At 40.5% G+C, this 27,674-nt stretch overlaps 1 long non-coding RNA gene across 1 annotated transcript; it reads left to right on the forward strand.

Moving 5' to 3' along the window:
• The first annotated feature begins 6,716 nt into the window (after positions 1-6,716).
• Positions 6,717-27,304, forward strand: LOC139069763 (uncharacterized). Its single transcript, XR_011520465.1, has 3 exons — positions 6,717-6,830; positions 7,142-7,194; positions 26,822-27,304. It is a non-coding gene; the product is annotated as an uncharacterized lncRNA (long non-coding RNA).
• The last annotated feature ends 370 nt before the right edge of the window (positions 27,305-27,674 follow it).

Genomic DNA, 27,674 nt, shown 5'->3' on the forward strand with positions numbered 1-27,674 from the left:
TTTATGGATGCAGACTGAGAAATTGCTCATGTGCAAGGCTTTGAAGATCCTAAGTAATGACTTACTCGTCTTACTTCACATCTGAAAAGAATAGTACTGGAGAAGAGTGATGCATAGTTTCTGGGCATGGTGATACCATGATACCGCTTATGAAACAAAAGCTCTTTTTAGAGGACACACCATGCCGACAAATCATCAAAATGTTGCCACCATGGCGTGTCTTATGATCGCAGCACAGCCCTTGCGGGAATTTTACAGCCTTCGTGCCGCCACACTTGGTATTGATATTACTGCAATGCTGGACTTGTGAATGCATATTACGTCTTGGCGCAATGAAGGGAGGTGTCATGATCACGTGGGGAGTTACTGTAATAAAAAGCAAGTTATGTCTAAGAAAAACGGAAATCCACAGCAGCGCTGAGAATGCCCCATTCCTCTTTATTCCACCTTTTTGTGTACTCTTTTGTAAAAAGGACACAGTTGTGCCACATTTCTGCTATGGTCTGACCACTTATAAATGACCTGAAACTCTCTGATGCCGGCTCATCATTGCGACAAATTGGCAGCATTGTATTCTAAAAGAGGCTAAAGCGACATTGATGTATACCAGGTCAGCTCTCTAGAACCAGGCCTGGGAGGCTTGTTCTACAGGATTAGTTTGTGAGCATCTAGTAGGCATGCTTTCTCCAAAGAGGTACCAGCTTGGCATAGCTATAAAGAGCTACGTGAGACTATCATCCTGTAGACACACCAGGTGCATGAGACACCACATGGTGCCAAATTATTACTGATTGGATGGTAGTCTGAGTAAAAGACCTTGGTGGTTCAATCCTAATCTGGCTTGGAATTTAATTTCAATGGTGGGAATGAACATAATATTTTGCGAGGCTTTGATACTAGCTAGTCAGGCTCCAAGCGACTAGCAATGACCAATGTTCCATCATCTGATCACCACGTGGATGTGAGTTGGACCATGTGGCAGAGAAGGATGCCAAGTAGAGGTGGTACACCCCAAACAGCAGTCTTCTGAGAAATATGGCAGAGGCCCTGGGCCACAAAATCTTCCACCCCTACCCTCTATCAGAATGTTTCCTTCACTCCGATGGATGCAAGAAATACAGAGAATGAATTGACCATTTCTCCAACCTTGTATTGCTGTTGCAGCTTTACAGAGTTGCAGCCTTAAGGTGGGCTATAGAAGGATTCATACAGAGCTTTGTTAGCTTGTGGAATTCAAAAGTAGTTGAGAAAAATAAAGTGGGGGTTGTAGAAAAATCAGAGTTATTACATCGGAAATAGTTAAGGAATGACATGGAGTTTTTGTGTGGAAGGACACTTTTGCAAGGTGTTGCCAGCTTGATTAGTTTGTTTGTGAATGACCTAAACCGCTTCAAAGAGGAGGTTGTCATTGAAAACCGATAACAAATCCACAATATTAATGCTCATCTTCCCTGTGATTAAATGACCTAAAAGGAAACTTGTAAATCATGCTCTAAAAGTCTGTAGTGAATTATACAATTTGTCTCAAATTGTGTTTGTTGAGCAAGCATGGTTCAGCCATGGCACATGCTTCTTTTTGGATGAGGCCAACTAAACAACCCTTTAACCCACGTTGCACAACCATCCTTATCTTCACATTTCCTACAAAGGGTTAATTCAATCATGTCAAGGTCCTCTGCTCTGTTGCTTGCCTCCACCATCATACTTTAGGCGCAGTAGAGCGTCTCTTCATTGATGGCACCTTTGGCTCTACAATAGAAGCTAATTTGTTAGAATCTTTCACAGGTCAGAGGCTGCTTAAAGGCGAGGAGGGCGCCTTGGCCACCAGAAAAATAAAGCCATCCACTGAGTTGGAGGGGCCAAATTAAATGCCCAGCCATTTTATGACGCTAGACACACAAAACATAAATATCAATTTTCTGTACCTCAATACAGTTCATGAGATCCTACCCGCTATCCCAGTTAACACAGGTTAATAGATTGATTTCAGTGACATGGATCATGATGAACAGTAAATTGTTTTATCTCTTTAGTCTTATTTGGTCAGCCAGGAAAACATATGAGGTAATATGGCTGAGGCTAAATGGTGCGTATAATAGATCTCTTACTAAGGCATAAGGATAGGTTGATGGCAGGGCTATGATTAATGAAAATAATAATGGTCTTGAAATATAAATTTTTCTCTTTTTTCCCCCTTTCAATTCTTTGTGCTATGGTCATTTTGAAGGTTCATGCACAATGTGATTGATGAGTGATTTCTAGCGTATTTATTTATGTCTATTGGGTCATTTTAAGAGAAAGCTCTCTGCTGCCCAAGGCAGAGACTCCAGCATACAGTGAATTCATTTTTACCCTTTTGCGCAATGGATGAGATACAGGATATGAGGTGTAATTTAACCTTCAAAGAATTTTATTGCCAACAAATAGATTTGACACTTTTCTATGCTATGGACACACTTTAGGCTTTATTATCAAATGTCCTTTTAAATACTATCTTTGGAAGCATTTCTTCTGGTTTGGTATTTATCAAGCGACCTCTTGAACCTTAGTTCACTCTTAAAGCTGCTACTACTTTTTTACCCAAAGTGGGGAAAAAAACTTGCATAAAATCAATGACTTTTAATTCTGTACTATTGATATGCTAAGATAACGCAACAATTGAACTGTGCTTCTGCCAGTGGTGATGAGGAGCAGTAGATGAAGAGTAATTGGGCTCTGACCCTTGTGTGCTTTAGCCACCACATCACCCGAGCTTTCCCCTGCACATTTTCTCCTACAAGCAGAAGGGCTCGTTCTGCAAACCCTCAGTGGTGGCAAGGTGATAAATTACACTTCTTAACTATCATTGATTACTCAATGTTTCTCCCCTTTCTGTGACAACTGTTCAGTCACTCTGAATGGCTCTCAATGACACATTAAAGAGAGAAAAAAGAACAGTTTCCCAAACATTGATTAAACTTGCTTGTTTCTTAATAAAGACAAACTGACACCACAGTCTGGTAGCCTGTGACCAAGTATAGAACCCGTACAATGCAAGAGAAGTAGAAACCGTTCATTCGCAATGTTGATGAAATGTATAATAATGTAATACTGAGAGAATAATTCAAAGTTTACACCAAAAGCAAACCAATAAATCATGAGTTAAGTTAAATGACAATTTGTTAACTTAAAGTTAGCAGGCTGACCTTTTTTGTTCCAGGCCAAAGTTTTGTTTACTTCATATAGACGTAAGTTTGCATCTTATCCTACTTAACTTAAGTCGCTGGAAATAATGGATATATGTGTCAAGTCTTTCTTGTGCATCAAAATAAAATGAAGCATTTCCAGTGTTCTTGGTGTAAAGAGACATGTTTTAACGGACACATGAATCAAACTATTGGGATCTATAGTGTTGTGTGGGTATTCAAGCTGTTGTTACTGTCTACAAACTTCAGTTGTATGTGTATTTAAAGAATGCCTTACAGGAATGGTTTATTACTTTTAAGGTGTGTTTCTCTGAAAAGGCAATTAACAAAATTATTGTTGTTTTCACAAAGTTAGCTTAAATTAAATCAATTCTGTTCACACAGATGAGCTTCTGGTGAAACTTTAAATGCGGCCAATTGTAAAGTTTTTGTGACATAACAAAAGCTCTTATCTAAAAAAATTAAATAAATTAAATTTCATGCAATTTATATTTTATTAACATTTGCACCTTACCTACATTTTGAATCACAGGGTTATGTACCAGTAATTCTTCCAGAATAACCATAAAAATATAATTTATGGCAAAATACATGTTATAAAAAGGAAAGATACTTTAACCCACGACGGGGAAGGCTGTTGTTGTTTTAGAGTTCATGAAACAGCAGAGAATGTCTCGACTAGCAGAAGCTAACTGTTAGCATTAGCAACTCCACATAGCAGAACTCCTTCAGGCTTGTGTTATTTGTGGAGATAAGACAACAACACTGCAAAGCAAATTAAATCAGTAGCAGAGTCACGCTCCTGTCAGCAAATCAGAGACGGGATGTCCTAATGTCAGGAAATAAGACTAAATCCTGCATCTGAAGCTACTTTCTCCTCCAGCTGAATGTCCTCAAACATGGCAGACAACACCTTACAAGGTTTTTGCTCCTACTGCACACCACTGCAAATGCATTAACACTATGAGTAAACAAGACCTTCAGGGAACTTTCTCACTAGTCCAAATCTAGTTAACTTGTCAATCAAAAGCTTGTGTTTTTCCTCAAACTAAAGCCTTTCAAAGACCTGTTAACAGGTAAAATACAAATTGTTCATATACCTTCAGCACAGACACATTTCAAAAGATCAGACCTATTGCCTTAGGACAAGGAAGCAACAGCCACATCATGATGTGCACAGCTTAAGCCATTATCATACTGGACTGTGACTCATGATGACAAGTCAAACAAAACTACAAGAAAATGAGGACATTTTTCAAATTGAATCATACTGAACTTGACACTTGTGGCAAGTTCAATACTGTATGGTGGATAACATGAGGTCAGTGAAAACAAGTTATGTCCAAGGGACATATCTCAGGGAAAATGTCATTCAGCTGCTGTTGGAGACAAATTAAACATGACATTATTTTTCTATTACTAACCTAAATTTAAGTAGTTTCAATTTTGCATTGATAATATTTAAAGCTTAAAGTGACAGTGTGTATTTTCCCTGGCGATAGGGGGCAGTGCATACCTAAATCATTGCAAGTAAGCAGTATTTTTGCGTTTGAGTAAGACCTTACCAACAGATGGCCATTAGGGTTAAAAAGCCCTGCAGTGCAACCTTCAGCAAAATGACAAGCACATCAGATTCCCTTTCATCACTGGCAATGAGTGAAGAGGTAAATGTGTAAAGCAACGATGTTTATTAATGGTGAAAATTTTGTTACCACTTGTCACAAATTAGTAAATGTGTTTTGTCCTCATGGGCTTCCGTAGAAGGAAACATGGCATCCAATATGACATCACCCATAGACTTAGACCCTCTTCCATGTATTTTAGAACAGATTATAATGGATATATGTTATAAAACTGCAAACATTTTTCAACAACTGAGCATCTTCTAATTCATTTACAACAACATCTTGATGGATACTTCCAGAGATTAATGGTAAAAAACTACACATTGTGACTTTGAGCATTCATGATAGGAGATATGTGATGTTGGTAATCTAAATGATTTATTTTATTCTTTTTTATTAGAAGAGACCCCACACATATCGGTATTGGTTTACATTGGTATTGGGAACTGACTTAGAAAATATTGAATATCGATAAAAAAGCTATTATCGTCCTGGGTTAAAATTAATAAATTCCCTTTTGTAAGTCGCGCACGTGTTGTGGGACCTAATCTGGCATCAAAGTGGGTTGATTTATTTATTTTTAAGCACAACAAGAAGTTTGAAAACTAACAAAAACAGGTCTTTATCCTTCTAGTGCTCCACTAAAGGCTAACATTTCCAAAGCATGTTGGAAGATAAAGAGCACAAGGCATGAGGGAATAAATTTGTCTGCACTTATATATAAATCCACAGCAGAGACTAGAGCCTCGTGTGATGCACAAATGCTTATTGACCTAACGGGTGTAACGATGGTGACTTCCTGTTGAGATGCTTCCAGATCCCCCGAGATGATGAATTTATCCGAGACAGACTGAACAAAAACAAGATGGTAATCCTCGACTTAAATTATTAGTCAGAAAAAAAGATAAAATCAGGAAGTTGTGTTAAATTTAAGTTTATTTTACCAAGGACTGCCACGTCTGAAATAATTACGTTTTTGTATATTTATGTGATAAATAGAAAGTGCGATGTGAAGCTGTTTGGAGCCTGTGTGTTTCAGCCACTCATTTGCTTCTCAGCTAAAGCAAACAGGCATTGCTGTGTGTTAATATCTTAAAAAGCCAAGGAAACCAGATTTGACATTTTTGTCAGTTTGTGACCTAGTGCTCACAGGACTGACCCAGTCTATCAACAAAATGTCACCAAAGACCAATCCAAAAACAAAACCAACGAGCCCTGATTTGAATGCGGATGGTATGATAATAGCGGCAGGTTGAGTGGTCTGTGAGATGCTGCGGGAGGAAAATCTTTTGTGTCTGAAGCTGATGTCAAAATGCCACGAGAGGTGTCCCCCTGCCAGGTCAGTATGCCTCTGAGGTCGGGGCTTTTGCCCCGGCCCGAGCTGCAGGCCACACTCACTCTAGAGTGGGCCTGGCACTGCTGTCAAGCTCCCATCATGTGAAACTGCAGGGCTGAACCAGTAGAACAGGGTTAAATTGATTAGCAATGCACTTGCGTTCAACGGGTCAGAGTTAGAAGAACAAAAGTGGCATTAAAGGATCTATATTTCTCCCTCGGTTTCTTAATGCCATCGCTTCTCTCGTCATACAAAAGTCTGCTTGAGATCTCTGACAGATAGGTGCCAATTTTCTATTCGGTTTTGTCTTTTCTATCCTTTCTGTGTGAATATCACAAAAAAGCCCTGCGCCCTGAGCCCACTCCTCAGATTCCTAACCCCAGAGTCTTCCCCCTGTCAATACATGAACTCTTCTTTTCACTTTAAATTCACACTCTTTTGGCTCGCTCTCAAACCTCTGCTCTGCTTTTCAGTTTCCTTCTCACTTTCACCCACACTCATCCCTGGGAAATGTAGATCTTTTCCTGACAAGTTCCTCAAGAAGCAAAGCCTCTGGAGATCATCTGCAGAGCTCTGCCAAAAAAATGCGTGGGAATAGCCTGGATGGGAAGGAGAAAGGACTTTTAATTGTTTTTATACTTTTGTTTTCTTTTCCTTTTTTTTATCTTGCTCTGGAATTAGTTGGTAAAAAAAATCTCTGTGATTGTTCCTTTTTGCTGTATTTACCTTACTGTGGATACAGATTCAAACTGTGGGTGGTAATGACTGCTTATTTAGGAGACCCAGCTGAAAGCCACTAATGTAATTCTAGCGCTAATGTTTGGAAATGTTTTCCATGTGACACAAATTATGCATATTAATTCTGTTTTGAGTGATATAAATCAAGTTACTTTGAAGAGTGAAAATTACAGTATGTGCTCCCTGTTTTTCTACACTCTGTAACCTGCCTGTATCAACAGCTGGAATAACAAGCAGTGTATTTTTGTCTTCATTAGGAGCTCGGTCAGATGGTTTCCGGACTGGAGGCGTTCGGGAGTTCAGCTCTGAGGTACGGGTTTGGGAAGTATTAAGAACAGAACAAGTAAATAAACCCCAAAATAGGTTTTTAACAGAATTAGATTGATTGTACGGTCTTGTCAGCATTAGATTTATGGCAGGGTTTAAAAACATGATGTTATTTTACAGCGATGAACAGAAACCACATGGCAAATTAGGCATATTTTGGTAAAACATGATAGGTCAGATGTAGTTTGTGTGAAGAACTGACTTTTGGAAACATGTCTGTAAATTGGAATTTCTTTTATTTGTGAAGTTAAGCCAATAGGTGATAATACACAACATTTCAAAAGTTCAGAACAAACACAAACAACTGAAAGCTTTATGTGTTGTTGAGACTTTGCTTGTAGTTTACCCAGATTTATGAAAAAATACCTTTAGATTTAAAAAAAAGTGTTCTTGTAGAAAATTACTAGAACATTATTGGATTTTCTTTGAACGTTTTATACAGTGCAGGGTTAGTGAGACTCAACAAGAGTAAAAAAAAAAAACAACTATTGTGTTTTCATCTAAAGTTATCATAGGGATATGTTAACACTAACAGCTGTAATATTTCACTGGGCAACCTTTAGCTTAGATCACGGCACACATTTGAACTGATGAATTATGGACGTAAGATCACAGAATCCAAAAACCCAAAACTGGATGATTGCACCAGAAACCACACATGGGTTTGTTCCATGGGAGGAAAAATAAAGTCTCAAGTTGGCAAACACTTGAGAAGGTTGTGGCTTTGTTGTTGCGTGGTGTCAGTTACCATCTTAGCTGTGTGATGGACATCAGAAGGCTTCCATTGTTCGGACACAATAAGCCTCCATTCTCAGAACAGATAAGCATAACAAAGTAAAAGTAGGGGGCTGTCAAACATTAAAAACCAGACGTCTACGCAGCAACATTTTGCTGAATAATCTTTTGCTCTGAGAAACACGAATCAGGTGTGTTTATTAAAGCAGATTTCATAACTTTTTTCAGTGTAAAAGCATGATGGCATCATGCTTTGCTGGAATAAATTGTTTCATCTGGATTATTCAAAAGTCAGTAAATAAGAGCAAATGAGCCTCGTTTGTGTATTTATTGTCTTTTCATTGCAAACACTCATGGTCGTTCGATTATGGAGACGCTGCAGGAAGGAAGATTACCAACTCCTAAAAAACACGTGGGCTGTGCATCTCACGGTAGTTCGGCGTGAACGCAGACGAGCAGGAGAAGAGTTCCACGTATGGATGGTGGCATGTTGCATGCTGCAAAGGTCCAAAGCAGCGTCTGGGATTTAAATTGGTGCTCAACAGGAAACGGCTGGTTTGTTTAGCTGGATGTGATTTCGGGCGGCGGTAGGGGGTGTTGCCTGATCATATGAAACACAATGGGGGCCTCCTTTCTGAACACGACTAATAGGCAATAATGGTGTGGCTCAAGTCCAAGCCATTTGCTGTCCATGTCTACAGATTAAGAATTCCCCTCTACGTATTAATCAAATAAGGGCCTCCGTGTGAGGGTGGCGTGCGAGTGAAGTTTTCTGAAGTCAACTTTTTTTTGTGTGTTTATAACAAGTTAGAGTTGAAACAAAAGTTTCCATTTAAATTTGCTGCCATGTTTTCGAAGTTTGAGGACCTTTTTGTCCCTTTTTACTCTCCTTATCCCAGAACGCACTAGTGCCTCCTCCCCGCTCCGATTGCTCCCTAATAGTGTCCCTGGTGGATAGTCCTATAAACATTTGACTAAATGCTCTATTAACATATCGAACAAACAGAAAAAAAACAAAACAAAGAAACCCAGGAGTATCCGATTGCAAGACAGAAACGGTCTCATTTTCTCTGTAACTGATTCCATGAAAAGGAGCTACATGAGAGAAAGAAGTCAAGCGGTGGGATTTAGAACACTGAACAAGATGGATTCTTCCAAATTCTAATTGGAGAACAGTTGATTTAATTGGTGTCCGTTTGGCGGACAAAAGAAAGCAAGAGTAGTGGGCAGGCAGGAATGCCTCTGGGGCTGATGTGAACATGAAGTGGCTCTGCTCAACGCTCAGGGACGGATCACTTCCAAAGGCAAACCGTGGGAGCTGGCAGGACAGATTGCAGTGGGAGGAAAAGGAGGTGGGTGGGACGGAGGGACAAAAATCACGGTGGAATGAGGAGCTTTCAGCCGAGAGGCATCTTTATTTGGAGAGGGAGGCATTTTAGACGCAGAACTGTACTCCCACTACGGGTAGAAGTGTGTAATGTGACTCTGACCCCGAGATAAGAGAAGTGTATGCGGTTCAGTGGGTCTCGTAAACGCAGGCTTTGGTGACAGACAAATATAAATGACTGTGAGCAAAACAAACAAGCCAGAGAACACGTGATCGTATTAGCAACTCATTTTTTTGGAAACATGCGCGTGGTTTCTAAATACTGCGATCAAACCCAGCAGCCTCTTCAAATGAAATCCATCAGCGGCATTGTGTTTTAGGAATGTTTGAAGGTCATTCAATAATAATCTCTTTACAGATGTTTTAATGGCGGCCATCAGGGGACAAGGCTGGTCCTCTCATCCGCCTATCAGGACATGTGTGTTTTTTTTATTAATCACAAAGCTCTCTTTGTTTGTGCGGAAGCTCGTGGATGAAAAATGTATCAGAGGTGTGTTGTGCTGCAGCTCGTTTAGAACAGAGGGGGAACCCAGGTGTTGGAGTGTTTTTACTGCCTCTGCAGAGAGGAAGGGTGGGAGAGCGAGGGCAGATGACCTGGAGGGGGTTCAGAGGCAGGGGCCGCGCTTGGTAGACCTTCACAGGCCGCCTCAGGGGGATGCAGCCACTGCTTATCTCTTCCTACACTTTTACTTCTTTTTTATCCTCTTCCACAGTACTGCTTTCATTTCCCTTTCCTCTCAGTTTAGGAGGACAAGTACTCCGGCATTATTTCCTACCAACGCCGGCCCATTGTTATATCTGCTGACAAGCAGTTCTCTAACAGTGGAAATGCTTCTTTCTTTTCTTTTACGGCTAATATTTGAGCCTGGCTGGATTATAAATCTTAGTGTTGAAGTACTGTGGGATTAGCGTGTCTTTAATCATTTACTGAGTGCTGGCCAATTTGGAGGCCGACACACATATAAAGACACACTACTCTCTTCCAAAGACATAGTACTATCATGATGACATTAATGTTCTACACAAGCCCTATTTTTTTTCCTCTTGAATTTAGGTGGGAACCTTGGTTACAGTGGCTCTTTTACCATAGTGACTGTACAGTAATCCCCTCCCACCATATAAGACGGGCCTGCCCTCACCTTGCTCAGCACTTAAAGAGGCAATCTTTCAAAAAGTCCCCTTAACACCTTTGTGAATGTGCGTCCGCTCAGAACAGAGTGTCGTATGCTGATGGAGAATGGGCCCATTCCTGATGTAAATGAAGAGATGCATATCAGTGTTAATCCATTGCTTTGTAGTCACAGCCATACCCAAAGTCTGTCTAATTTCCTTCACACTCCCTTTTGCAGCCTGGAGTGTATCGATCGGCAGTAATTGAAGTGTACTTGATAATCCGTAAGGCAACAGGGGAGAGGGAGAACCTCAAGTCTCACATCGATGCACGCAGAATGGGGCAGAGGGGTTGTGTGTGAGTGTGTGTTTGAGTGTGTGTGTGGTGCGAGAAAGGGGCTCTCTAATGTATGGGCGGGCAAAGCAACCCCCCTCCCCTCCCCATCCTCACGGCTTCTTCTCAGCTGATTAAACTCATTGAGAGGCAGACAAGTGGAACAAATAGATATAAAGGTTTGCCTGGCAGCTTACAGCCATTCAGATTTCTTCATTGAAACGGCGAGCAGCACATCTACATAGCCCGCTTTATGCTAACATTAAGACACTGGAGTGGCTGTTTTTGCAATGGAGCTCACTCTGCAGACTGCACTCACTAAGGTATCTCAGGTGGAAACTTTATGAGCATGAATAGGCACATCTGCATTTTTTGTGGACAATTTAGTGTGTGTTGCACAATCAGCTGTAATGGTAATGATTTCTCTTTAAACACAACACAAGGCTAAGAGCTTGCAGCTCTGGGAGTAATCGGATTCTCTAGACCCCCCCCCCACCCCCCCACCCCCCCACCTAACCATAAGTAAGATTACTGATATTATATTCTAACATCTCATGTTTGCAACAGGTTGATCTGATTAGCATAAAATTTTGTGCTTTTTTTTTCTTATTTCTTCAAAATATTTTGGATTTAGCTTGTGAGCTGCAACCTAACCACGTGTAAATATGCAAAAACCTTGAATAACTCAGTTTTACAAGGATTTTTTGAATATGTTTTGTCACATATAGATGAGGAGTCATGAAACCAGTAAGCTACAATATGAACATGTGAACATTTAAAGAGACAACGTGTAGTTTTTACCATTAATTTCTGGAAATATTCATTAAATTATTGTTGAAAATGAATGAAATGATGACCTGTTGTTGAAAAATATTGGCGACTTTATAACATATAACTATAAAATCAGGTCTAAAATATATGGGAGCGGTTCTAAGTCTCTGGGCGATGCCATATTAGATGCCATGTTTCCTTCTATGGGAGCCCATGGGGACAAAATGCATTTACTGCTTTGTAACAAACGGTTACAAAGCTTTCGTCATTCTTAAATGTTGTTCTACACATTTACCTCTTCACTTGTTGCCAGTGGTGAAAGAAAGTCTAATATACTTGTTATTTTGCTAAAATTAGACTCCCCAAGGCTTTTTTACCCTAATGGGCATTCGTTGGTAAGGTCTTACTCCAACACAAAAATACTGCTTGCCTGCAACAATTTAGGTATCTACTGCCCCCTATCGCCTGGAAAAATACGCACTTTCACTTTATTGAGATGCATTCTGGTGATGTCCGAAGAGATTATGCTGCAATTACAGTTTGGAATTCACAGGTTATCCAATATCTGTATTATTACTCTCTGATGATTCTGCACGACTATTTCCCAAACTCAATGATGTAGTATGATCTGTACAAGCCCACTGACATAAAAAAATTAAAAAGTTAACAATGGCCACTCACAAATTTGCATTGTTTTCTAATTAACTTGATGAAAACCATAATTAAAATAAAACTTCAGACAAAAATGAGTCCTAAAGTAGAAAATGTACTCACCTGTCAGCAAAAGTGTTTAACATGTTTTGAGGAACCCATCGCTGAAAAGCAAACTATATTTTCTATATTATTAATACTAAAAGCTATGTCAACTTTTTTTATTATTATCATTATTAGTTGGTTCACATGATCGGGGGAGAACTATTTCAGTTTTGGTAGCTTTTTGAACCTCTGCTGATAAAGTTTTAATCTTAAACAGCAGGTGTCGCTAATGAGAAAACCAGAAATGGAATTAAAAGAAGAATTGTACACCGAACAAAGGGCCAGCAGGACATTGTTTATTTATACGCCAACATAACTACACCATTTTCAAATTCGCTGACATTTTTACAGGGAATGCTGGTGAAAAATACTTGCAGATTTTGCCCTTTATTATTAAAGAGACTGTTATGATGAAATAAAGCGATATATCTATGTAACTGCATCCTTACACAGTACTGCTTCACTGGCACTATCATCATCATTGAATGAAATGAACAGTTATTTGAGATATGGGGCCTAATCTCAACTTTGGATCAAGACACGAGTCATTAGAGTCCAGGTCAAATCTTGAATCCATCGGGGACAAGTCCAAGTCACGTTTTGGATCTTTAGTTGGTGAGTCCATGCCAAGTCATGACATTTAGAAGGTATGTCCAATTCAAGGAATACATCTTTAGAGAGCAAGTCCAAGTCAAATCACAAGTCACAGCTCAGGTTTGACTTCAGTTCAAGTCTGACACTGAACTGATGCTGCTCCATATTTCAAGTCCCAAGTCCTTTCTTACAGTCTTTGTTTCATCTTAGTCACGTTGGTTCAGTGTTACTTGTCTAATTCCATTTTGCTTGGCCCTGACCCTAAACCTTACCAACACGCAGAGTAAATAGATTTGTTTTTTAGCTTTTTGCTGACATGCTTTGGCAGAGCTTCCGCCGGTGTTGGTGGTGTCACTTCTGTCTCCGATTATCTATCCTACAGCTTTGCACAGTGAGAATTTGATCACACTTCTGTTTACCTGAAAGTTGTTTTATTTTCCAATAGCTTAATTTTTAGTGACTCAATCAACAAATTATTTACTACTAGTTGTTCATGTCTTTAAAAACTATTTAATTTTCAGTTTAATTTTTATCAATCTAATTATCTTAATTTAAGTTGACAGAAAACTATACAGCATATAAAATGAACTCCTTATCACGTTGGTGTGCCCCTTTCTGCCCCACAGAGTCTGGGATCAAAGCAATGCTGTATTGGCTTTTTGGATTTTCACTCACTAACATCCTTTATCTCCAGAGGAGGAAATACCACATTAAAAATAATGGAACAAGCAGAAAAAAAAGCAAACTAAAATGCCCCAGGATGGAAATCGACAGCAATTTTATCTTCTTCAAACATTTTTTTCTGTATGATTTAAAAAGCTAACAAGCAGCAGACAAATTCACCAATGAAAAAAAATCAACAATTAACAAATGAATTTCATTTTCACAAAGCGACAATAAGCAGTGTTATCTTTACAGTAACAAGTTTTATCGTGCTTCAAAGTCTAGTTCAGGCAGCAAAATGTTATGAGATGTTTATTTGAAAGCTACTCACTTCTGGGGCCTTACACTCACAGATCAGAACCTCTCTGCCCTCACTGTCCCCCTGACACAAAACCTAACACATGCATACACACACAAACCTGCTTGCACACACTCACACACACATAGGGAGAAGTAGAGAAATATTTCACAGTGTCTCACCCTGCAGAGAAAATAAGAAATAACCATAACTCCTTCCACTGCCAGCCTGCCCTGTATGACCCCTGTTTTAAGTGGGTAGCAGGTAATTGCTGAGGCGGTGTTACCCATCAGCCTACAAGTCCATGTGTGCCTTATGTGTCATCTCTATTTATTATATTCTGCACGCTCCCCAGGCCTTGGTAATCAATTTCACAAGGATACAGGGCTGATATCAGCTGCCGTGCACATTATGAGGCGAGCCCTCCTCTTATCAAGAGCAGAATTGCCGACTAGAGGTCATGAACAGATAAACAGGGATGTAACACAACTCCCCCACTCGCCTGCCTCCCAATGAACACAAAGGTGGGAAGGTGATGTTGTGAGGGAGGTACAAAGAACAAAACACCCGGTGAGGGAAAGGTCACGACCCTTGTAAGGTGCCTCTTGTTACGCCCGACCTTCAGAATTTCATCATCAGTGCCTCTGTCTGCCTGATAATTCGTAAGCTCCCGTCTCTCTCTCTCTCTCTCTCTCTCTCTCTCTCTCTCTCTCTCTCTCTCTCTCTCTCTCTCTCTCTCTCTCTCTCGTTAGCGCATGTGGGTGTGTGCACGTTTGTGTGCTGTGGGGTTATGAGGCCTGCAGACACCGTCGCTCTGATTATCTGTGAGCACTCTTTGCAGACCTTTATAGACCAACCACAACTCCATCAATCATTTGCCCCCTGTCTTCCTCCTCAGGCTGACCCATATCCCCCTGTCGCCACCACTGGGCTAACATTATCTAAAGCTCTGTCTGCACTGGCATGCACTGTTTTAAAAACATAAAATAGGCACAAAATAATTAGTTTATTTTTGAATGTGTAACTTTTTTATTCTGTGTGCAAGAGTGTGGTCGGATTAGGTGTAGTGTTTTTAACTCATTTGTTTCCAAAGTCAAGTTGAGGCATCAAGGAGCTGGTCTGTGACTGAAGTCAGAATGAATGTTTAAACATGCTTTTGGCTCTAAAGGAGATATGTCAGACTATGAAAGTGTTTATAGGGATTATTTGTGGTCAGTGGACAAGTCGTGCAGCAGTAGAAATGTCATGCAGGGGAATCATCCTCGGTAAACATTAATTATGAGTCCATCTTTGTTGACTCATCCCCACACCCCACTCTGGCAGCTGCACATATTTGCCAAGAGGATTGGATCTCCATGACACTATATTTTGGTAATATGCCTAAACTATCAACCTTGTGTGTTTGAGAAAAGATGTTGATGACAAAACAGGCCAGGCATTGGATGCACATGAGAATAGTGATGCATGAGGGAAAAAATGTGATTAAAAAAGTTATAAAGTGGTAAAATATTTGATTGCACACTTTGGTTTCCACCAAAGCTTCACTTTGGTCACCTGTCTTTTGTTGTAGACGTGTCTGGCCCCTTCATCCTGCCCCCCCCCCCCCACCCCACCCGCTCCACAGCTGACCTTGTGCAGCCTTTCCAGGCCAAAGACTTGATGAGTGTTTTTTTTAGCCCATCCCCCAGCATCCCTCGGCATGTGCGCCGCACATCCGCTCTGTCATTAAACCCTCCACCCGTGACTTTAGGACCCAACCATATGGTGCAGCCAGTGGAGTGTTGCAGGAAAAGGCTTGGCTTTGGTCATAATCTGAATCTTTCTCAGAAAAGAGGTTTTCCACGATGACATGACAACACGTGGACCACAATGCTTGCAAATTGCTAGACATGAGCACACCTTGTAAATCTGTTGTATCATGCATGTGTCATTAAAAAGGAAGAGATCTGGAAATAAGGTGAAAGCAAAAAAATATAAGAACTTGTGTGCACCATACTTGCTAATAATTAAATGCCTTAAAACATTGTCTGAATAGTTTAAGAGCCTTGGTACCTTGTGCAAGATGAAAGGTTGCCCCTGGAGTCCTCTGAGGCATGTTCAATAGCAGCATGAACAATAGTTGCCAGTTTCACAGTTAAGACATGACCAGTTGTCTGGCAACATGTTTAGTATGCAGCAAGCAGAGCGTATCTTACACACACAAAGATTGAGGAGATTTTCTGAGGCTCACACAATCCAAAAGAAGCTATCAATTCCCTGACATAAGACTGAATGGATACGGCTGATGTTCGGGCAATGTTATCGCCATCTATCTACTAAATGCATGGAGAAACCAGTGAGGCTTCTGGTTGTATGGCCTTAGAGAAAACCGTGTAAATGAAAATCGTGCTCTTTATCAAGCTATCATGTGTCACGGAAGTGTGTGGGGAAGAAAAAAAAGCACTGGGAAGATTTGTACTGATTTTATTTTTTTAAAGACTCATTCTAATGAATGCTTTTTACACTCCCATTAGTTTATTTTTGGGCTAACAGATGTGAGTCAGAAATGGATCAAAATCCGGTAATACTACAGGCCATAAGGCTGCTTTGTGCATATAAAACCAGGTTATGGCAATTATAATCCAAGCATTTATTTATTAATTTATTTGTGTTGCTGTGTTAATGCTGTTTATAATGACCCACTGACCCAAAATGGCAGAAAGCCAAATGTGGTCACATAACATAAGCCCATGTTTACTAAGAAATTTAAATGTAGGCTAATATCCCTGGTGGATTAAAGAGCAAGTCACCCCCAGATCATATATATATATATATATATATATATATATATATATATATTTTTTTTTTTTTTTTTTTTTGCTGATAAACTGTACAGCTGAAACTCGAAAAATGTGAGTAATGTGCAAAAGTTTGTTTATTTCAGCACTTCAACTTCAAAGATACATCAAACATATGACATACATCATTACATCCAAAGGCAGATATTAGAAGAGCTTATTTGTTATAATTGTGATGGTTGTGGCTTACAGTTTATGAAAAACCCAAATTCAAAACCTCAGACAATTAGAATATTATAAAAAAAGGTTCAATATCCTATGCTCAAAGTGTCACACTCTAATCAGCTAATGAATCCAAAACAACTGTAATGGGTTCCTGAGCCTTTAGATGGTCTCTCAGTCTAAGTTGAATTACTTAAATAAATGAACTTTTGTACCATTTTTTCTTTATTTTTGAATTTCATTTGGATAAATGATGCTTTGCACTACACTGAATTAGAATTAGCAAGTGTTACTGGTACCCTGTGACGTTGCTGGTACCATGTTAGCTGCACTGCAGCTGTGGGGTATAAAAGCATCCGAGTCTTAAGCTTGGCTACTCCTTGGTAACAATATGGAATTGGAATAGCAAGGCAACCCATGAGCCACTAGTTCGAAACGATACTGCTCAGGGCCGCTAGCCTCCTTCAAAGGAGGAGGTAGAGAGAAATCATCCTTCCTCAAATGACTGCTGTGAGACAAAGGAGCTAGCACTGCCATCAGAATCAAGTTAGTGCTACTTTTCCTCCTCTGCCCCAGCAAGTCTGCAGGTGTGTGTGTGCGTGTTTGTTAGCGGCTTGGTTCTCCGACGGAGAGTCTCCAAGCAGAGGATGAAATAGGGTGTGGCGGGTGTTAGCAGTTTATCGCAGCTCCGCCAAGCAATGGTGCAATTTTCAAATGGGAAATGTGCACAGAGCAAGACTCTGGTAGGGTGGTGACTTGCTCTTTAAAGAAAGAGAAATATTCCCGGCATATCCCCTCATAATTTGAAATGTTTACATTTAATCCAGATTCCATAGCGCTAAGTCACTCTAAAACACTATGCTGAAAAAAACATTTTCCTTTTCCAAAACATTGCTAATGATTTCACTGTTCCTTCTTGCAAAGTTCAGAGAGTCCATCCACACATAAAAAACCCACACTTGCATTTAGTCTAATGGGCCTGGAGGCCTTTTGACTCCCTCATTTAGCTGTTTTATGTGTTTCAGTGTAAAGAGGGCAAAGGGGGGGGGGGGGGGGGGGGGGGGGACACGGGGCAATAATTTCACCAGAGCGAAGTGTGATGCAGATGGGAATTATTAATTTGTACCTGCTTTGCTTCACTTGTGCCACTTATCGAAGAGAGGGGGAAAGTGTCATTCTGTTGAATTTTTGTCTTTCTGAAGTCTCTTGTCTCGAGCACAGACCCGTCCAGGGTCGTGAGTGTTAAATGTCAAGCCTTGTAGTGAGCTGTCAAAGAACAAAATAGGCCTGGGATGATTGATGACTGGAGGGCCTGAAACCAAAACCTCCCAATTGCAAATGCTACCTTGTGTCAGTTGTCTTAACCCCCCCTCCGTCTCCGCCTCCTCTGCTTTCTCTCTAATAGCTGCTCGCTATAGGGCCGGGGCAGCTCCCACATGCACAATCACACACGGTCACATGCCCACTTCAGATCTTCTCTCTTTGTAGCCAGAAGTTAGATTAAATGTGTATTGGCATGCGTCAAGCGAAAACTTTCAGTCCAACAAAACAAAAGTATTTATCTATCAGAATTAGACAGATTAATCTAAATTCCAGTGCGTGCTTATGTATTCACTGTAATTAATGGCTAATCATTAATGGATATTGGCCCATTGAGACTAATACAGTCCAAATATTTGTGCCTTCTTGCATTTGAGACAACTCAAACAAGGAGCAGTTCTGATGAAGATGTTTATGCAAACAAGTAAATAATCAAAACTATAATAGCATTTCAAATATTTCTGTTTGGCTTTTTCTCATGGGCATGCGCTGTTCTGCGGTTTTGCAAAGTGTCCGAAAAGGTGGTTGTAGTGTCTTGGAAGATGCAATTTCTACTCAGATAGATGCAAATGTATATGAACTCTTAGTACACTAAATACAATTTCTGAGAGTTTTCTTGTCTTTGGCGGGGTGAGAAAAGAGGGTAAAACCGTTGTTGTACTGCACGAGGCGGTGACTGTGGTGGTTGTTGAGATGTATGTTACTCCCACGTATGTCGGTCTCAAGTCCCCCATTAGGACAGGCATCATTACAATCTCCTGAAGCAGAAAGCAAAGAGGCTGTGAAATCACAGTGTCAGAACAGCTCAACACCTGCCAATCTGACCTGCAGTGACAGGCCACGCTCCTCATGCCCACATTAATAACACAGATAAACATAAAGCTAAATACCAGGCCATGCTCTGTTAACTTTTATGTGGTTAAGAATGATTGGCTTTTTGCTTCACTACACCAGAGGGATCAAACTAACCCAGGAAGGATATCACAGCGCAACTCTCTCTCTCTCTCTCTCTCTCTCTCTCTCTCTCTCTCTCTCTCTCTCTCTCTCTCTCTCTCTCTCTCTCTCTCTCTCTCTCTCTCTCTCTCTCTCTCTCTCTCTCTCTCTCAGTCCACCTCTTTTCGTTTTACCCTCCATGCATATATAATTGCCGGCGCTCCATCTCAGCACTACCCATAACCTCTGTGGACATGTCACACACAATATTGTGTGATATGTACTTAGCTAACTTGGCAGGGTTCTGCAATGGGACTGTTTGACTAAGCATGCAGCACACATATATAAAAGGCTTCTGGGAGTAGGTTTACTATACCTGTGCAGCGCGTAATCAATACTTGCCCTTTTATTAAATGACACTGCTTGTCAAATGCTGCATTACCTTTTCTTAGCATTTAAAGATTTGTCTGAAAAGCTTATTATGTTTGGTGATTTGTTCAGTTCCCTAAATAAATGGATTTTTATTGATTGGTTGCAGTCTAACTTGAATTACAGTTGAAGTGTTGTGGCATCCGTTTTCAGCGCTCATGTTTATTTATTATTATTTTTTCCGTAAGTTCAGTAAATGCAGCATGATTTGTTTAGCTAAAGAACCATATTTCACAGCTTGACATTTAAAAGGGTCGTTAAGTGGCAGGGGATGTGGACAGACGTCTGCGACTGTTTGTTTACCATGCTGCTCATTGGTGTCAGACTTCCTGACATTCTTGTACCTTATCTTCAGCGTTCTGAAGTCTGCAAACTGGTGCCAGTGCACATGAGGTTGTTCATGGGTTCTTCCTCCACAGAACTACACTGCAATCGCACCCAAGACTGGATTCCAAAAATGCAGTGCTTGCGCTCTTGAGGAGTCGGGGGTCAGGCGAGATTAACCCAAGCGATCTGGCGGTGCTGGGAGAAATTCGACTTGAGTCCGGACCAGAGGTGCTGCAGAGGGCAGTGTAGACCGGAACAGGTTCAGCCCCCGCTTGCTTATCGCTGGGCCCCTCTGTCGACAAACCTCCCCTGGTCAAAGAGAGCTGTGTTTACAATATGAAGGGGTCAAGGACGTGAGGACAGATAACTATTAACACAATAATGCCACAGTGCTTCAAAAGAGAAGACTGCTGCTTTCTAAGCAAAATATAAGCCAAAGAAGATACAGTTTGAACAATGCACAATTCATATACAGTATTCTGTCTTACATAAGCTTGCCAATTGTCCTTAGTTGACTAATGTTCAATTTAACTGTATTTAATTTTAGGTGCAAAGGACCACGTGAGCCCGCTGGCTGGGGAGATAATATCCAGGCCTTGAAGTATTTTTCAATACACAAGAAGGATCTGTTACACATGCCTAAGTTAATAGGTGACAAAAACTCAGCGGTGTACTTTGCCCTATAAATCGAGGGGACAGCTGTGAGGTTGTCCGTCACAACGATAAAGAAAGTTCCGCCTCTTCTTTAAGGCGTGTGATCTGTATTCATGCAGATTAACATCAATGACAGGTGTTCTACGACTGATGTGAAACAGAGGAAGTAAACAAGAGTCAGAGAGGACTTTTTTTTTAGATTAGGCTACCAGCATCCTGCAAGATTAAAGCTCAGGGTACGCACAGAAGATTAGGGTGATGTTTTTCAAGTTGAGTTTCCAGTAGCTGACAACTAGAAGTGGCATCTCTACTTGAGACTTGGTGACCTCCGTTCTTGCCCAAACTTGTCTAAACGTGCTGCCTTCACATTGTTCCAAGGGTTAGCGAAGCGAGGGAGCTGTTTCCGGTATATGGCTTCAGTTTGATGCCTGCTTTCCGTCATTCTTGTTAATCTAAGGATTAAATCGTTAAATCAATATTTAACAATATGTAAAACTAAATAAATTACAATTGTCCCAAGAAGCTTATTGGAATCATTTTGGTCAGGGTTAGGGTTAAGGAAAATATATTGACTAAAATGTTTTCAATGATGTGATCTTGCTTTATTGTAAACCTGAGATGATTTGAACCAGACTTCTAAACATTGTATAAAAGTGTATGGCCAGATTACCATGCAGGCATTTCAATGTACTTGTGTTTTGTTATAGTTTTGCCAGATGATTCATTGCTTCCAGTTAAAAACTAATTGCTGCCAATCTTAACAATGAAATATTGAGGAAAATACTACTATTTGCCGTAATTATTGCAAAATCTTTTAATTCCTGTGTCCATAAACATGTATTTCATTAATGTGATGCTGCAAGCATTTTGTTGCTGTTTGACCGCAGGTGTTTATTTCTACTTTAAATACAATGATTTGTTAGTTTTAATATGCTCAAACATTTGCAAAATCCTTTTTACCCACACTGTTTCAATGTTGCCTTTTGTTGCGGTCCATCATGAATTTATATTTAATGCGACGGAATCCATCAGCGCCTTCTGGCAGCACGATTGTCTGTCTTTCTGTGGTTAATCTGTTAAAGTGCACCCTTCCCTTTTTCCTCCATGACATTGATAATCTGAAACTGGCTCTGAGCTGACATCATGTTTTAGGACCAGATTTGGTTTGACACGTGCACGCTCATGTCTTCCTGATTTATTGATTGCATGACTTTATGGTCTTTGTGTTTCTGCTGCAGCAATTCCCTCTTTTGTAATGTCCTAGATTAAATTCAAATATATAATTAAAATCACAAATAAGTTAAACGGTTATCTCCTACCAGGTCTTTGAATTAACTCAGTTTAGAGACAGAAATAAATTGATAGACGAACCCCAGCTGCACATTTACTCGCGACAATCACAGCACCACAGTGCACACCAGGAGAGTCTCAGCAGCGAAGGGGCCTCTCTGCCATGCTCCTCGCTCGACTCAAGAGATCACAAAGTCCCTCGAGACTTCCTCCAACCTCCTCTTGAGATCACAAGATCCCTCGAGACTTCAAAGATTGCGGTTTGTTCATGCAATCTGCCATTATACCAAAAAGAAGGAAATCAAGTTGTTTTTGCTGTTTGGTGTCTTTTATGATGTTGTTCCTTTCCACTGCCAGGATTAAAGCCATGACAAACACACCGCTGCACTTCTGGAATGATGCTGTGAGTAAATAGGCCGTTGGGTCACACGTAAGCTTCAAATATAGGAAATTGCGTCACTGCAATACTTTAATTTAGAAAATTACTTGGGATTTTGCACAGAAACAGTGTGTGATTTCCTGTCTAACCTTATTGACGCATCCCAGAAGTGGCTCGTGCCGCTTCTGGGATGCGTCTGAAAAATTGTTGCTAGTTTGTGACACGCCATAGACTATAATGAATTATATTTCAAGCAGTGACGTTCCGCTGCCATTCCACGCTGCTGATGCTTCCAATGTGCAGTAAGGGTAACAGCTAGTCCAAGTGAGGACTAGATTAAAGTGCATTTCAGTCATCAACACATCTCCAGGCACTAAATTATCATAATTGTTCCTACAGTAACTACAAAAGGTAAAGAGCTACTGTTCAGAACGCTCCTTCACAAGTATGTTTTAAATGTTTCTTTAAGGAAACAAAAAGAGTGAGGGTATTGGCTAGGGGTAGGATTTTCATCACAATACAATTTAGTGACCGAGAGCCAGCTTGTTCACGAGTGAGGGAAAGATGGATAGCGAGATTGACAGGCGGATTGGTGCTACATCCGCAGTGATGTGGGCATTGTACCAGTCTGTCCTGGCAAAGAGAGAGCTGAGCCGGAAGGCAAAGCTCTCAATTTACTGTTTGATCTACGTTCCTACTCTCATTGATGGTCACGAGCTTTCGGTAGTGACCGAAAGAATAAGATTGTGGATACAAGAGTTGTCTCTGCAGGGTGTCTGGCCTCTTCCTTAGAGATAGGGTGAGAAGTTCAGTTATCTGGGAGGAGCTCAGAGTACATCCGCTGCTCCTCCACATCGAGAGGAGCCAGTTGAGGCGGCTCAGATATCTAATTAGGATGTTTCCTGGAAGCTTCCTTGGGGAGGTTTTCTGGGCACGTCCAACTGGGAGAAGGCCTAAAAAAAAGACCCAGAACACGCTGGAGGGACTATGTCTCTCGGCTGGCCATGAAAAGCCTTAGGAATCCCAGGAAGAGCTGGCCCAACTGGATGGGGAGAGAGAAGTCTGGGCCTCCCTGAGTAGGCTGCTGCCCCCGCGATGCAACTCCAGATAAGTGGACGAAAATAAATGGATGGACGATATAGTGACACATTAGATTGAAGTTCCCTGTTTGCCAATATTTCAAAATCAGTCACTATACCATTTTGTTTTGCTATGGTTTAGCTGGCACCAAGTGATATGAAATGATATTGCAAGTGATCAAACACAATCGTTTCCCAGGGGAAGGACCATTCCTTCACTGATGCCATGACGTCACTAGCTTCTTTGTTTACCACATTTGGTGATGTCCAGCAACAAAGTGGAAAATGGCACAAGTCAGTGAAACTTTAAAATAAAGCATTTTTCCAAATACAATTGTGTTTAATTTATATTTGTCCTATATTTTTTAATTTCAGATTCATGACTACAAACTCCATGCATTAATGTTGTCCATATTCTTGATGTATCAATGTAAATCAATGTATTGATACACTCTTAAAAAATCATGTCCATCTCACAAAAATCTTCTATTCAGTTACCGAAAACAAATTAGATTAAAACATTTTCATGCCTATTAACAACATTCTAACATAGTAGCTATAAATACATTTTGAAGTTGAAAAAATAAAATAAAGTGGTTCTCTCGCACTTTTCTACAAACCTTAGCCAATAACGGGTTTCAGACCGAAAGCAACAATTGAACCATACGATTGTTGGTCTCGCTAAACTGCAGAACCTCCACACTTCCCTGGGCCCTCCATACATTACACACTCACACATTGAGCAACAGAACACCACTGGAGTGAGATAATTGTGGCTCAGTAATATCAGAGAAGGAAAAACAGCCGGCTGCTACCACTTCATTTTTAGGACAAACTATCAGAGTCCCAAAAAGAAAAGCACTGTTTGAAATCACGGACAACAAAATATGTTTTTAATAAACTGGTCAACAGTTATTTTAATAACTATATTTATATTTATTCTAAGACCTCCTGCCTTTCTCAGGAAGTGATGCACTTTCAAGTTTAGTGAAAAACATTCAAAATTATTGCTCATTATGAAAGATGATGCCATGATGATACCAGGATAAGTAATCCTAGTTCTGGAGTGCCATTATCCAGCTTGTTTTAGTTGTTTTCAGAACTTAACACAACTGATTTTAATCAGAGGGTGATTAAATGCTTCTGCAGAGCTTTATAGCATGGTAAACTTTGAATAAACCATTACATTAGGTGTGTTGGAGTAGGAAAACAACTAAAACTTGCAGGATAGTGGCACTCAGGGACCAGGATTGCTATTCCCGGTTTAGTTTCAAATCTTGATTTCTGTTGATTTCTGTTTTGTGCAAAGAGCAGTGCATGAAAATGGAAATTCTTCCAAGCCAAGTGACTCCACAATAAGTTTTACTTCATTTTTAGTGTTAGCATCTGTAGGAAAAAAGAAAACTGCTGCCAGTGACGTGATTAGCCTGGGCAATGCTGTAACGAGGAGAGAAAAGAAAGCGGCAGTAGCTGGTACTTTAAAGTGTCAGAGTCTTTGTAGCAATGACTAGTTTATGATGCTGATGTCAAGCATCACACTCAATGAGGCTTTTGTCCTGGGCCGAGACCAGGGCAGTGGGAAAACTGCCCACTCTTAGTCGGCAGGCCCATCCATCTTTCCATGAGGCCTTGCAGTCCCCTTTGCACCAAAACTCTTGTGTATTAAAGATCTCATGGGTTAATGCGCTGGAAAATTGGCTTGCATTTTTATTGGTGGAGGCCAGCTAAATGCAAGAAAAACAACTCACAGAGGGTCGAAAAGGAAGAGGGAAATATCTGGGGGAATGGTTGTTGGGGCAGGCCTTCAAGGCTTGTTTCCTTTGACTTCGATAAAGCAGAACTCAGAGTTTGACGTGCAGGAGATGATATTGTGTCAGGCCCTGAGGCAGCTATATCAATTTATCATCAGAGGTTTTCACAAGTGTTGACCCACGTCTGATGTCTGTATGGCATTAGAGATAAATTCAAATTGAACACTAGTTACGAAAAAACAATATAAATGTGTTTTCTCCTGCTATTCCTCTATATTCAGTCTTTTTTTTTTGGGACACCATAAATGAAATTCATCACCAGAATGCTTGTGTACACCAATGAAAGGTTTATTTCTGATAGTCTTATTGACATATACAGGCTGCTTATGTCACCCACCTCCTTTCATTCATTTTGATGGAGGAGCTTAAGTCAAACCTCAGTGAAGAACACATCAGAGCGATCAATAAGGTTGGAGTGAGTGACCTACTGGACACATTTATGGGTGTGGGAGGCTAATTAGGAACCACTTCCCAGGCCTGGAAAGACAAGCCCTCAGAACAGCTGCTGGTCAGTGTAGGACTTCCATCCCTGGGTCAAATAGGTGGCAGCTCGTCACGAACAGTGACACAGCTATAGGTCTAGAGAGGCCAATTTACTTAATGGCTAGCCCCAGGGCTGGGGACTCCCAGTATTTCTTTACTTGGACACTTGTAGATGACAGTGCAAGAGCGAAAATGATCCACTTAATCACAGTCGGTCTCACAGGAGAGGCATGACCACAGCCACTTTACAGACAACTCCTGTCTTTCAAAGTACATTTAAAAGCTATGAGTTAGTCCAACATTAGTTTACATTGATTTAAAGCTGCATTTTGTTATTTTTCAAAATGCAAATGCATGAAAGTAGTCCAAGACAGTAGATATATTTTTGCAAGGGTTTAACATCCAATGGGTCATTGACATCAGTAATCTTAGCTGTAGTTCTTTCATTTTTTTTGTGTCAGGATCACAATCCCAAGGGTCAGAATAGTCCCAGACATCTCTAAACACGCAGATGTTACAGTAACTCAGGAAGGAAATCATGCCCAAACATCACCCTTGACCCCACATGTCAGCTGATCCACTGTCACCTCTTTTGAAATGGACTCTCAACTTCTATAAATTACCAGATTTTCCCACCACGTTTGTCCGTTCGTTTTGTCCGGCTCCAGCCATTTTCCACTGAGGACCTGGCGGTCAACTAATAGTGATTGCACAGTTGCTGAAATTCTGTCCCCTTGGGTTCACAAAGGTCAAAGGTCTCACTCCGGGGTCAGAGCCTGTCTTTATGTCTCTTCCCACCAAAGGCTTTGTGATGAATAGAGAGCCCCAGGAAACAAAAGCTTTCAGCAAAGACAAGCAACTTTGCTCAATACATCAGCACCTCCACTCACCACCGACTCGCTGGTAAAAACACACTTTCTAACTGAGACAGCATCAGGAGGAGCAAAATCCACACGGACTTTTAAAGTAGGCAGAGATGGGAAGTCAAGACCAAAAAATCCAAACTGGCATTTATGGGGATTTCTTACAACACTATTAAACCAGAAACATGTTTTTCAAATCTCCAACAAATTTTTGTTACTTCACAGATAAAGGCCAAATCTATTATCCTAATCTAGCTTCAGAAAAACCTTTCCTCCCTCAGCTTTTTTTTGCTATATATGTATTTGACCCTAGTAAAACAGCATCAGAAATCGAATAACCAGCCTGATCTCTAATCTGCTGCCTTTGTTCCCCCCTCCTCTGTAATGCGTTGCAGGTTCCAGAGGTGGAAACTGGCAGGGAGATTTGTAAATGGCATCTGGCTAAAGGTCAGATTCAGGGGGCCCAGTGGGTGAAAGGTTGAATAACTCCAAAAGAAGGTATAGTGACCAAGTCTTCAGGAAGTGTGACACCTGGTTTTAAGCAGCACTTCTACACTCAGCATCTGTCTGATGATTACAAAAACACATATTTATCCTGCTAAACATCAGCTTGTTCTTACAGGAAAATATGAACAAGTCATGAAGGCAGAAACGTTTTGAATATAAATGCCAACCATAAAAGTTTTAGTTAAACCCGTTTCATAAGGATGTAAATGTTTGGGTGTACAGCTGCTTTATTTATCTAGTTTTATTTTTATGGGTGCAGGCATAGGCTAGCCTTGCAAACCATCCTATATATGTGAATGCATATTCTGGCCATGCTCCAATTAACAGTTCTCAGTCATGGGGCTGGATCTATGGTTGTCTTTCAAACAGTCTCCGCATGCGATTGGATAACAAACAACATGACATACTAATTCCTTCTTTTAGTTATTTTTAAAACGCAGAAAGGTTTTATTTACCTGCAACGTTTCATTTGCGGCTGCAAACTTCGACAGCCTAACGAAGTTTGCAGCCGCAAATGAAACGTTGCAGGTAAATTAAACTTTTCTGTGTTTTAAAAATAACTAAAAGATGGAATTAGAATTTCAACACAGCAAGAACACACCAAAGAAACATGACATACTCATCGCTTCAGAGGTCAGTCAACGAGGCAGTCCGTCATACTTTGTCAAAGAAGATGCAAATACATCATTTTTCTAAATAAACGTAAGTACCTACAGTACATTCAATGTGTTTTCTTTATTT

This window comes from Nothobranchius furzeri, chromosome 4 (assembly GCF_043380555.1).
Source record: "Nothobranchius furzeri strain GRZ-AD chromosome 4, NfurGRZ-RIMD1, whole genome shotgun sequence".
NCBI classification, from domain to species: domain Eukaryota; kingdom Metazoa; phylum Chordata; class Actinopteri; order Cyprinodontiformes; family Nothobranchiidae; genus Nothobranchius; species Nothobranchius furzeri.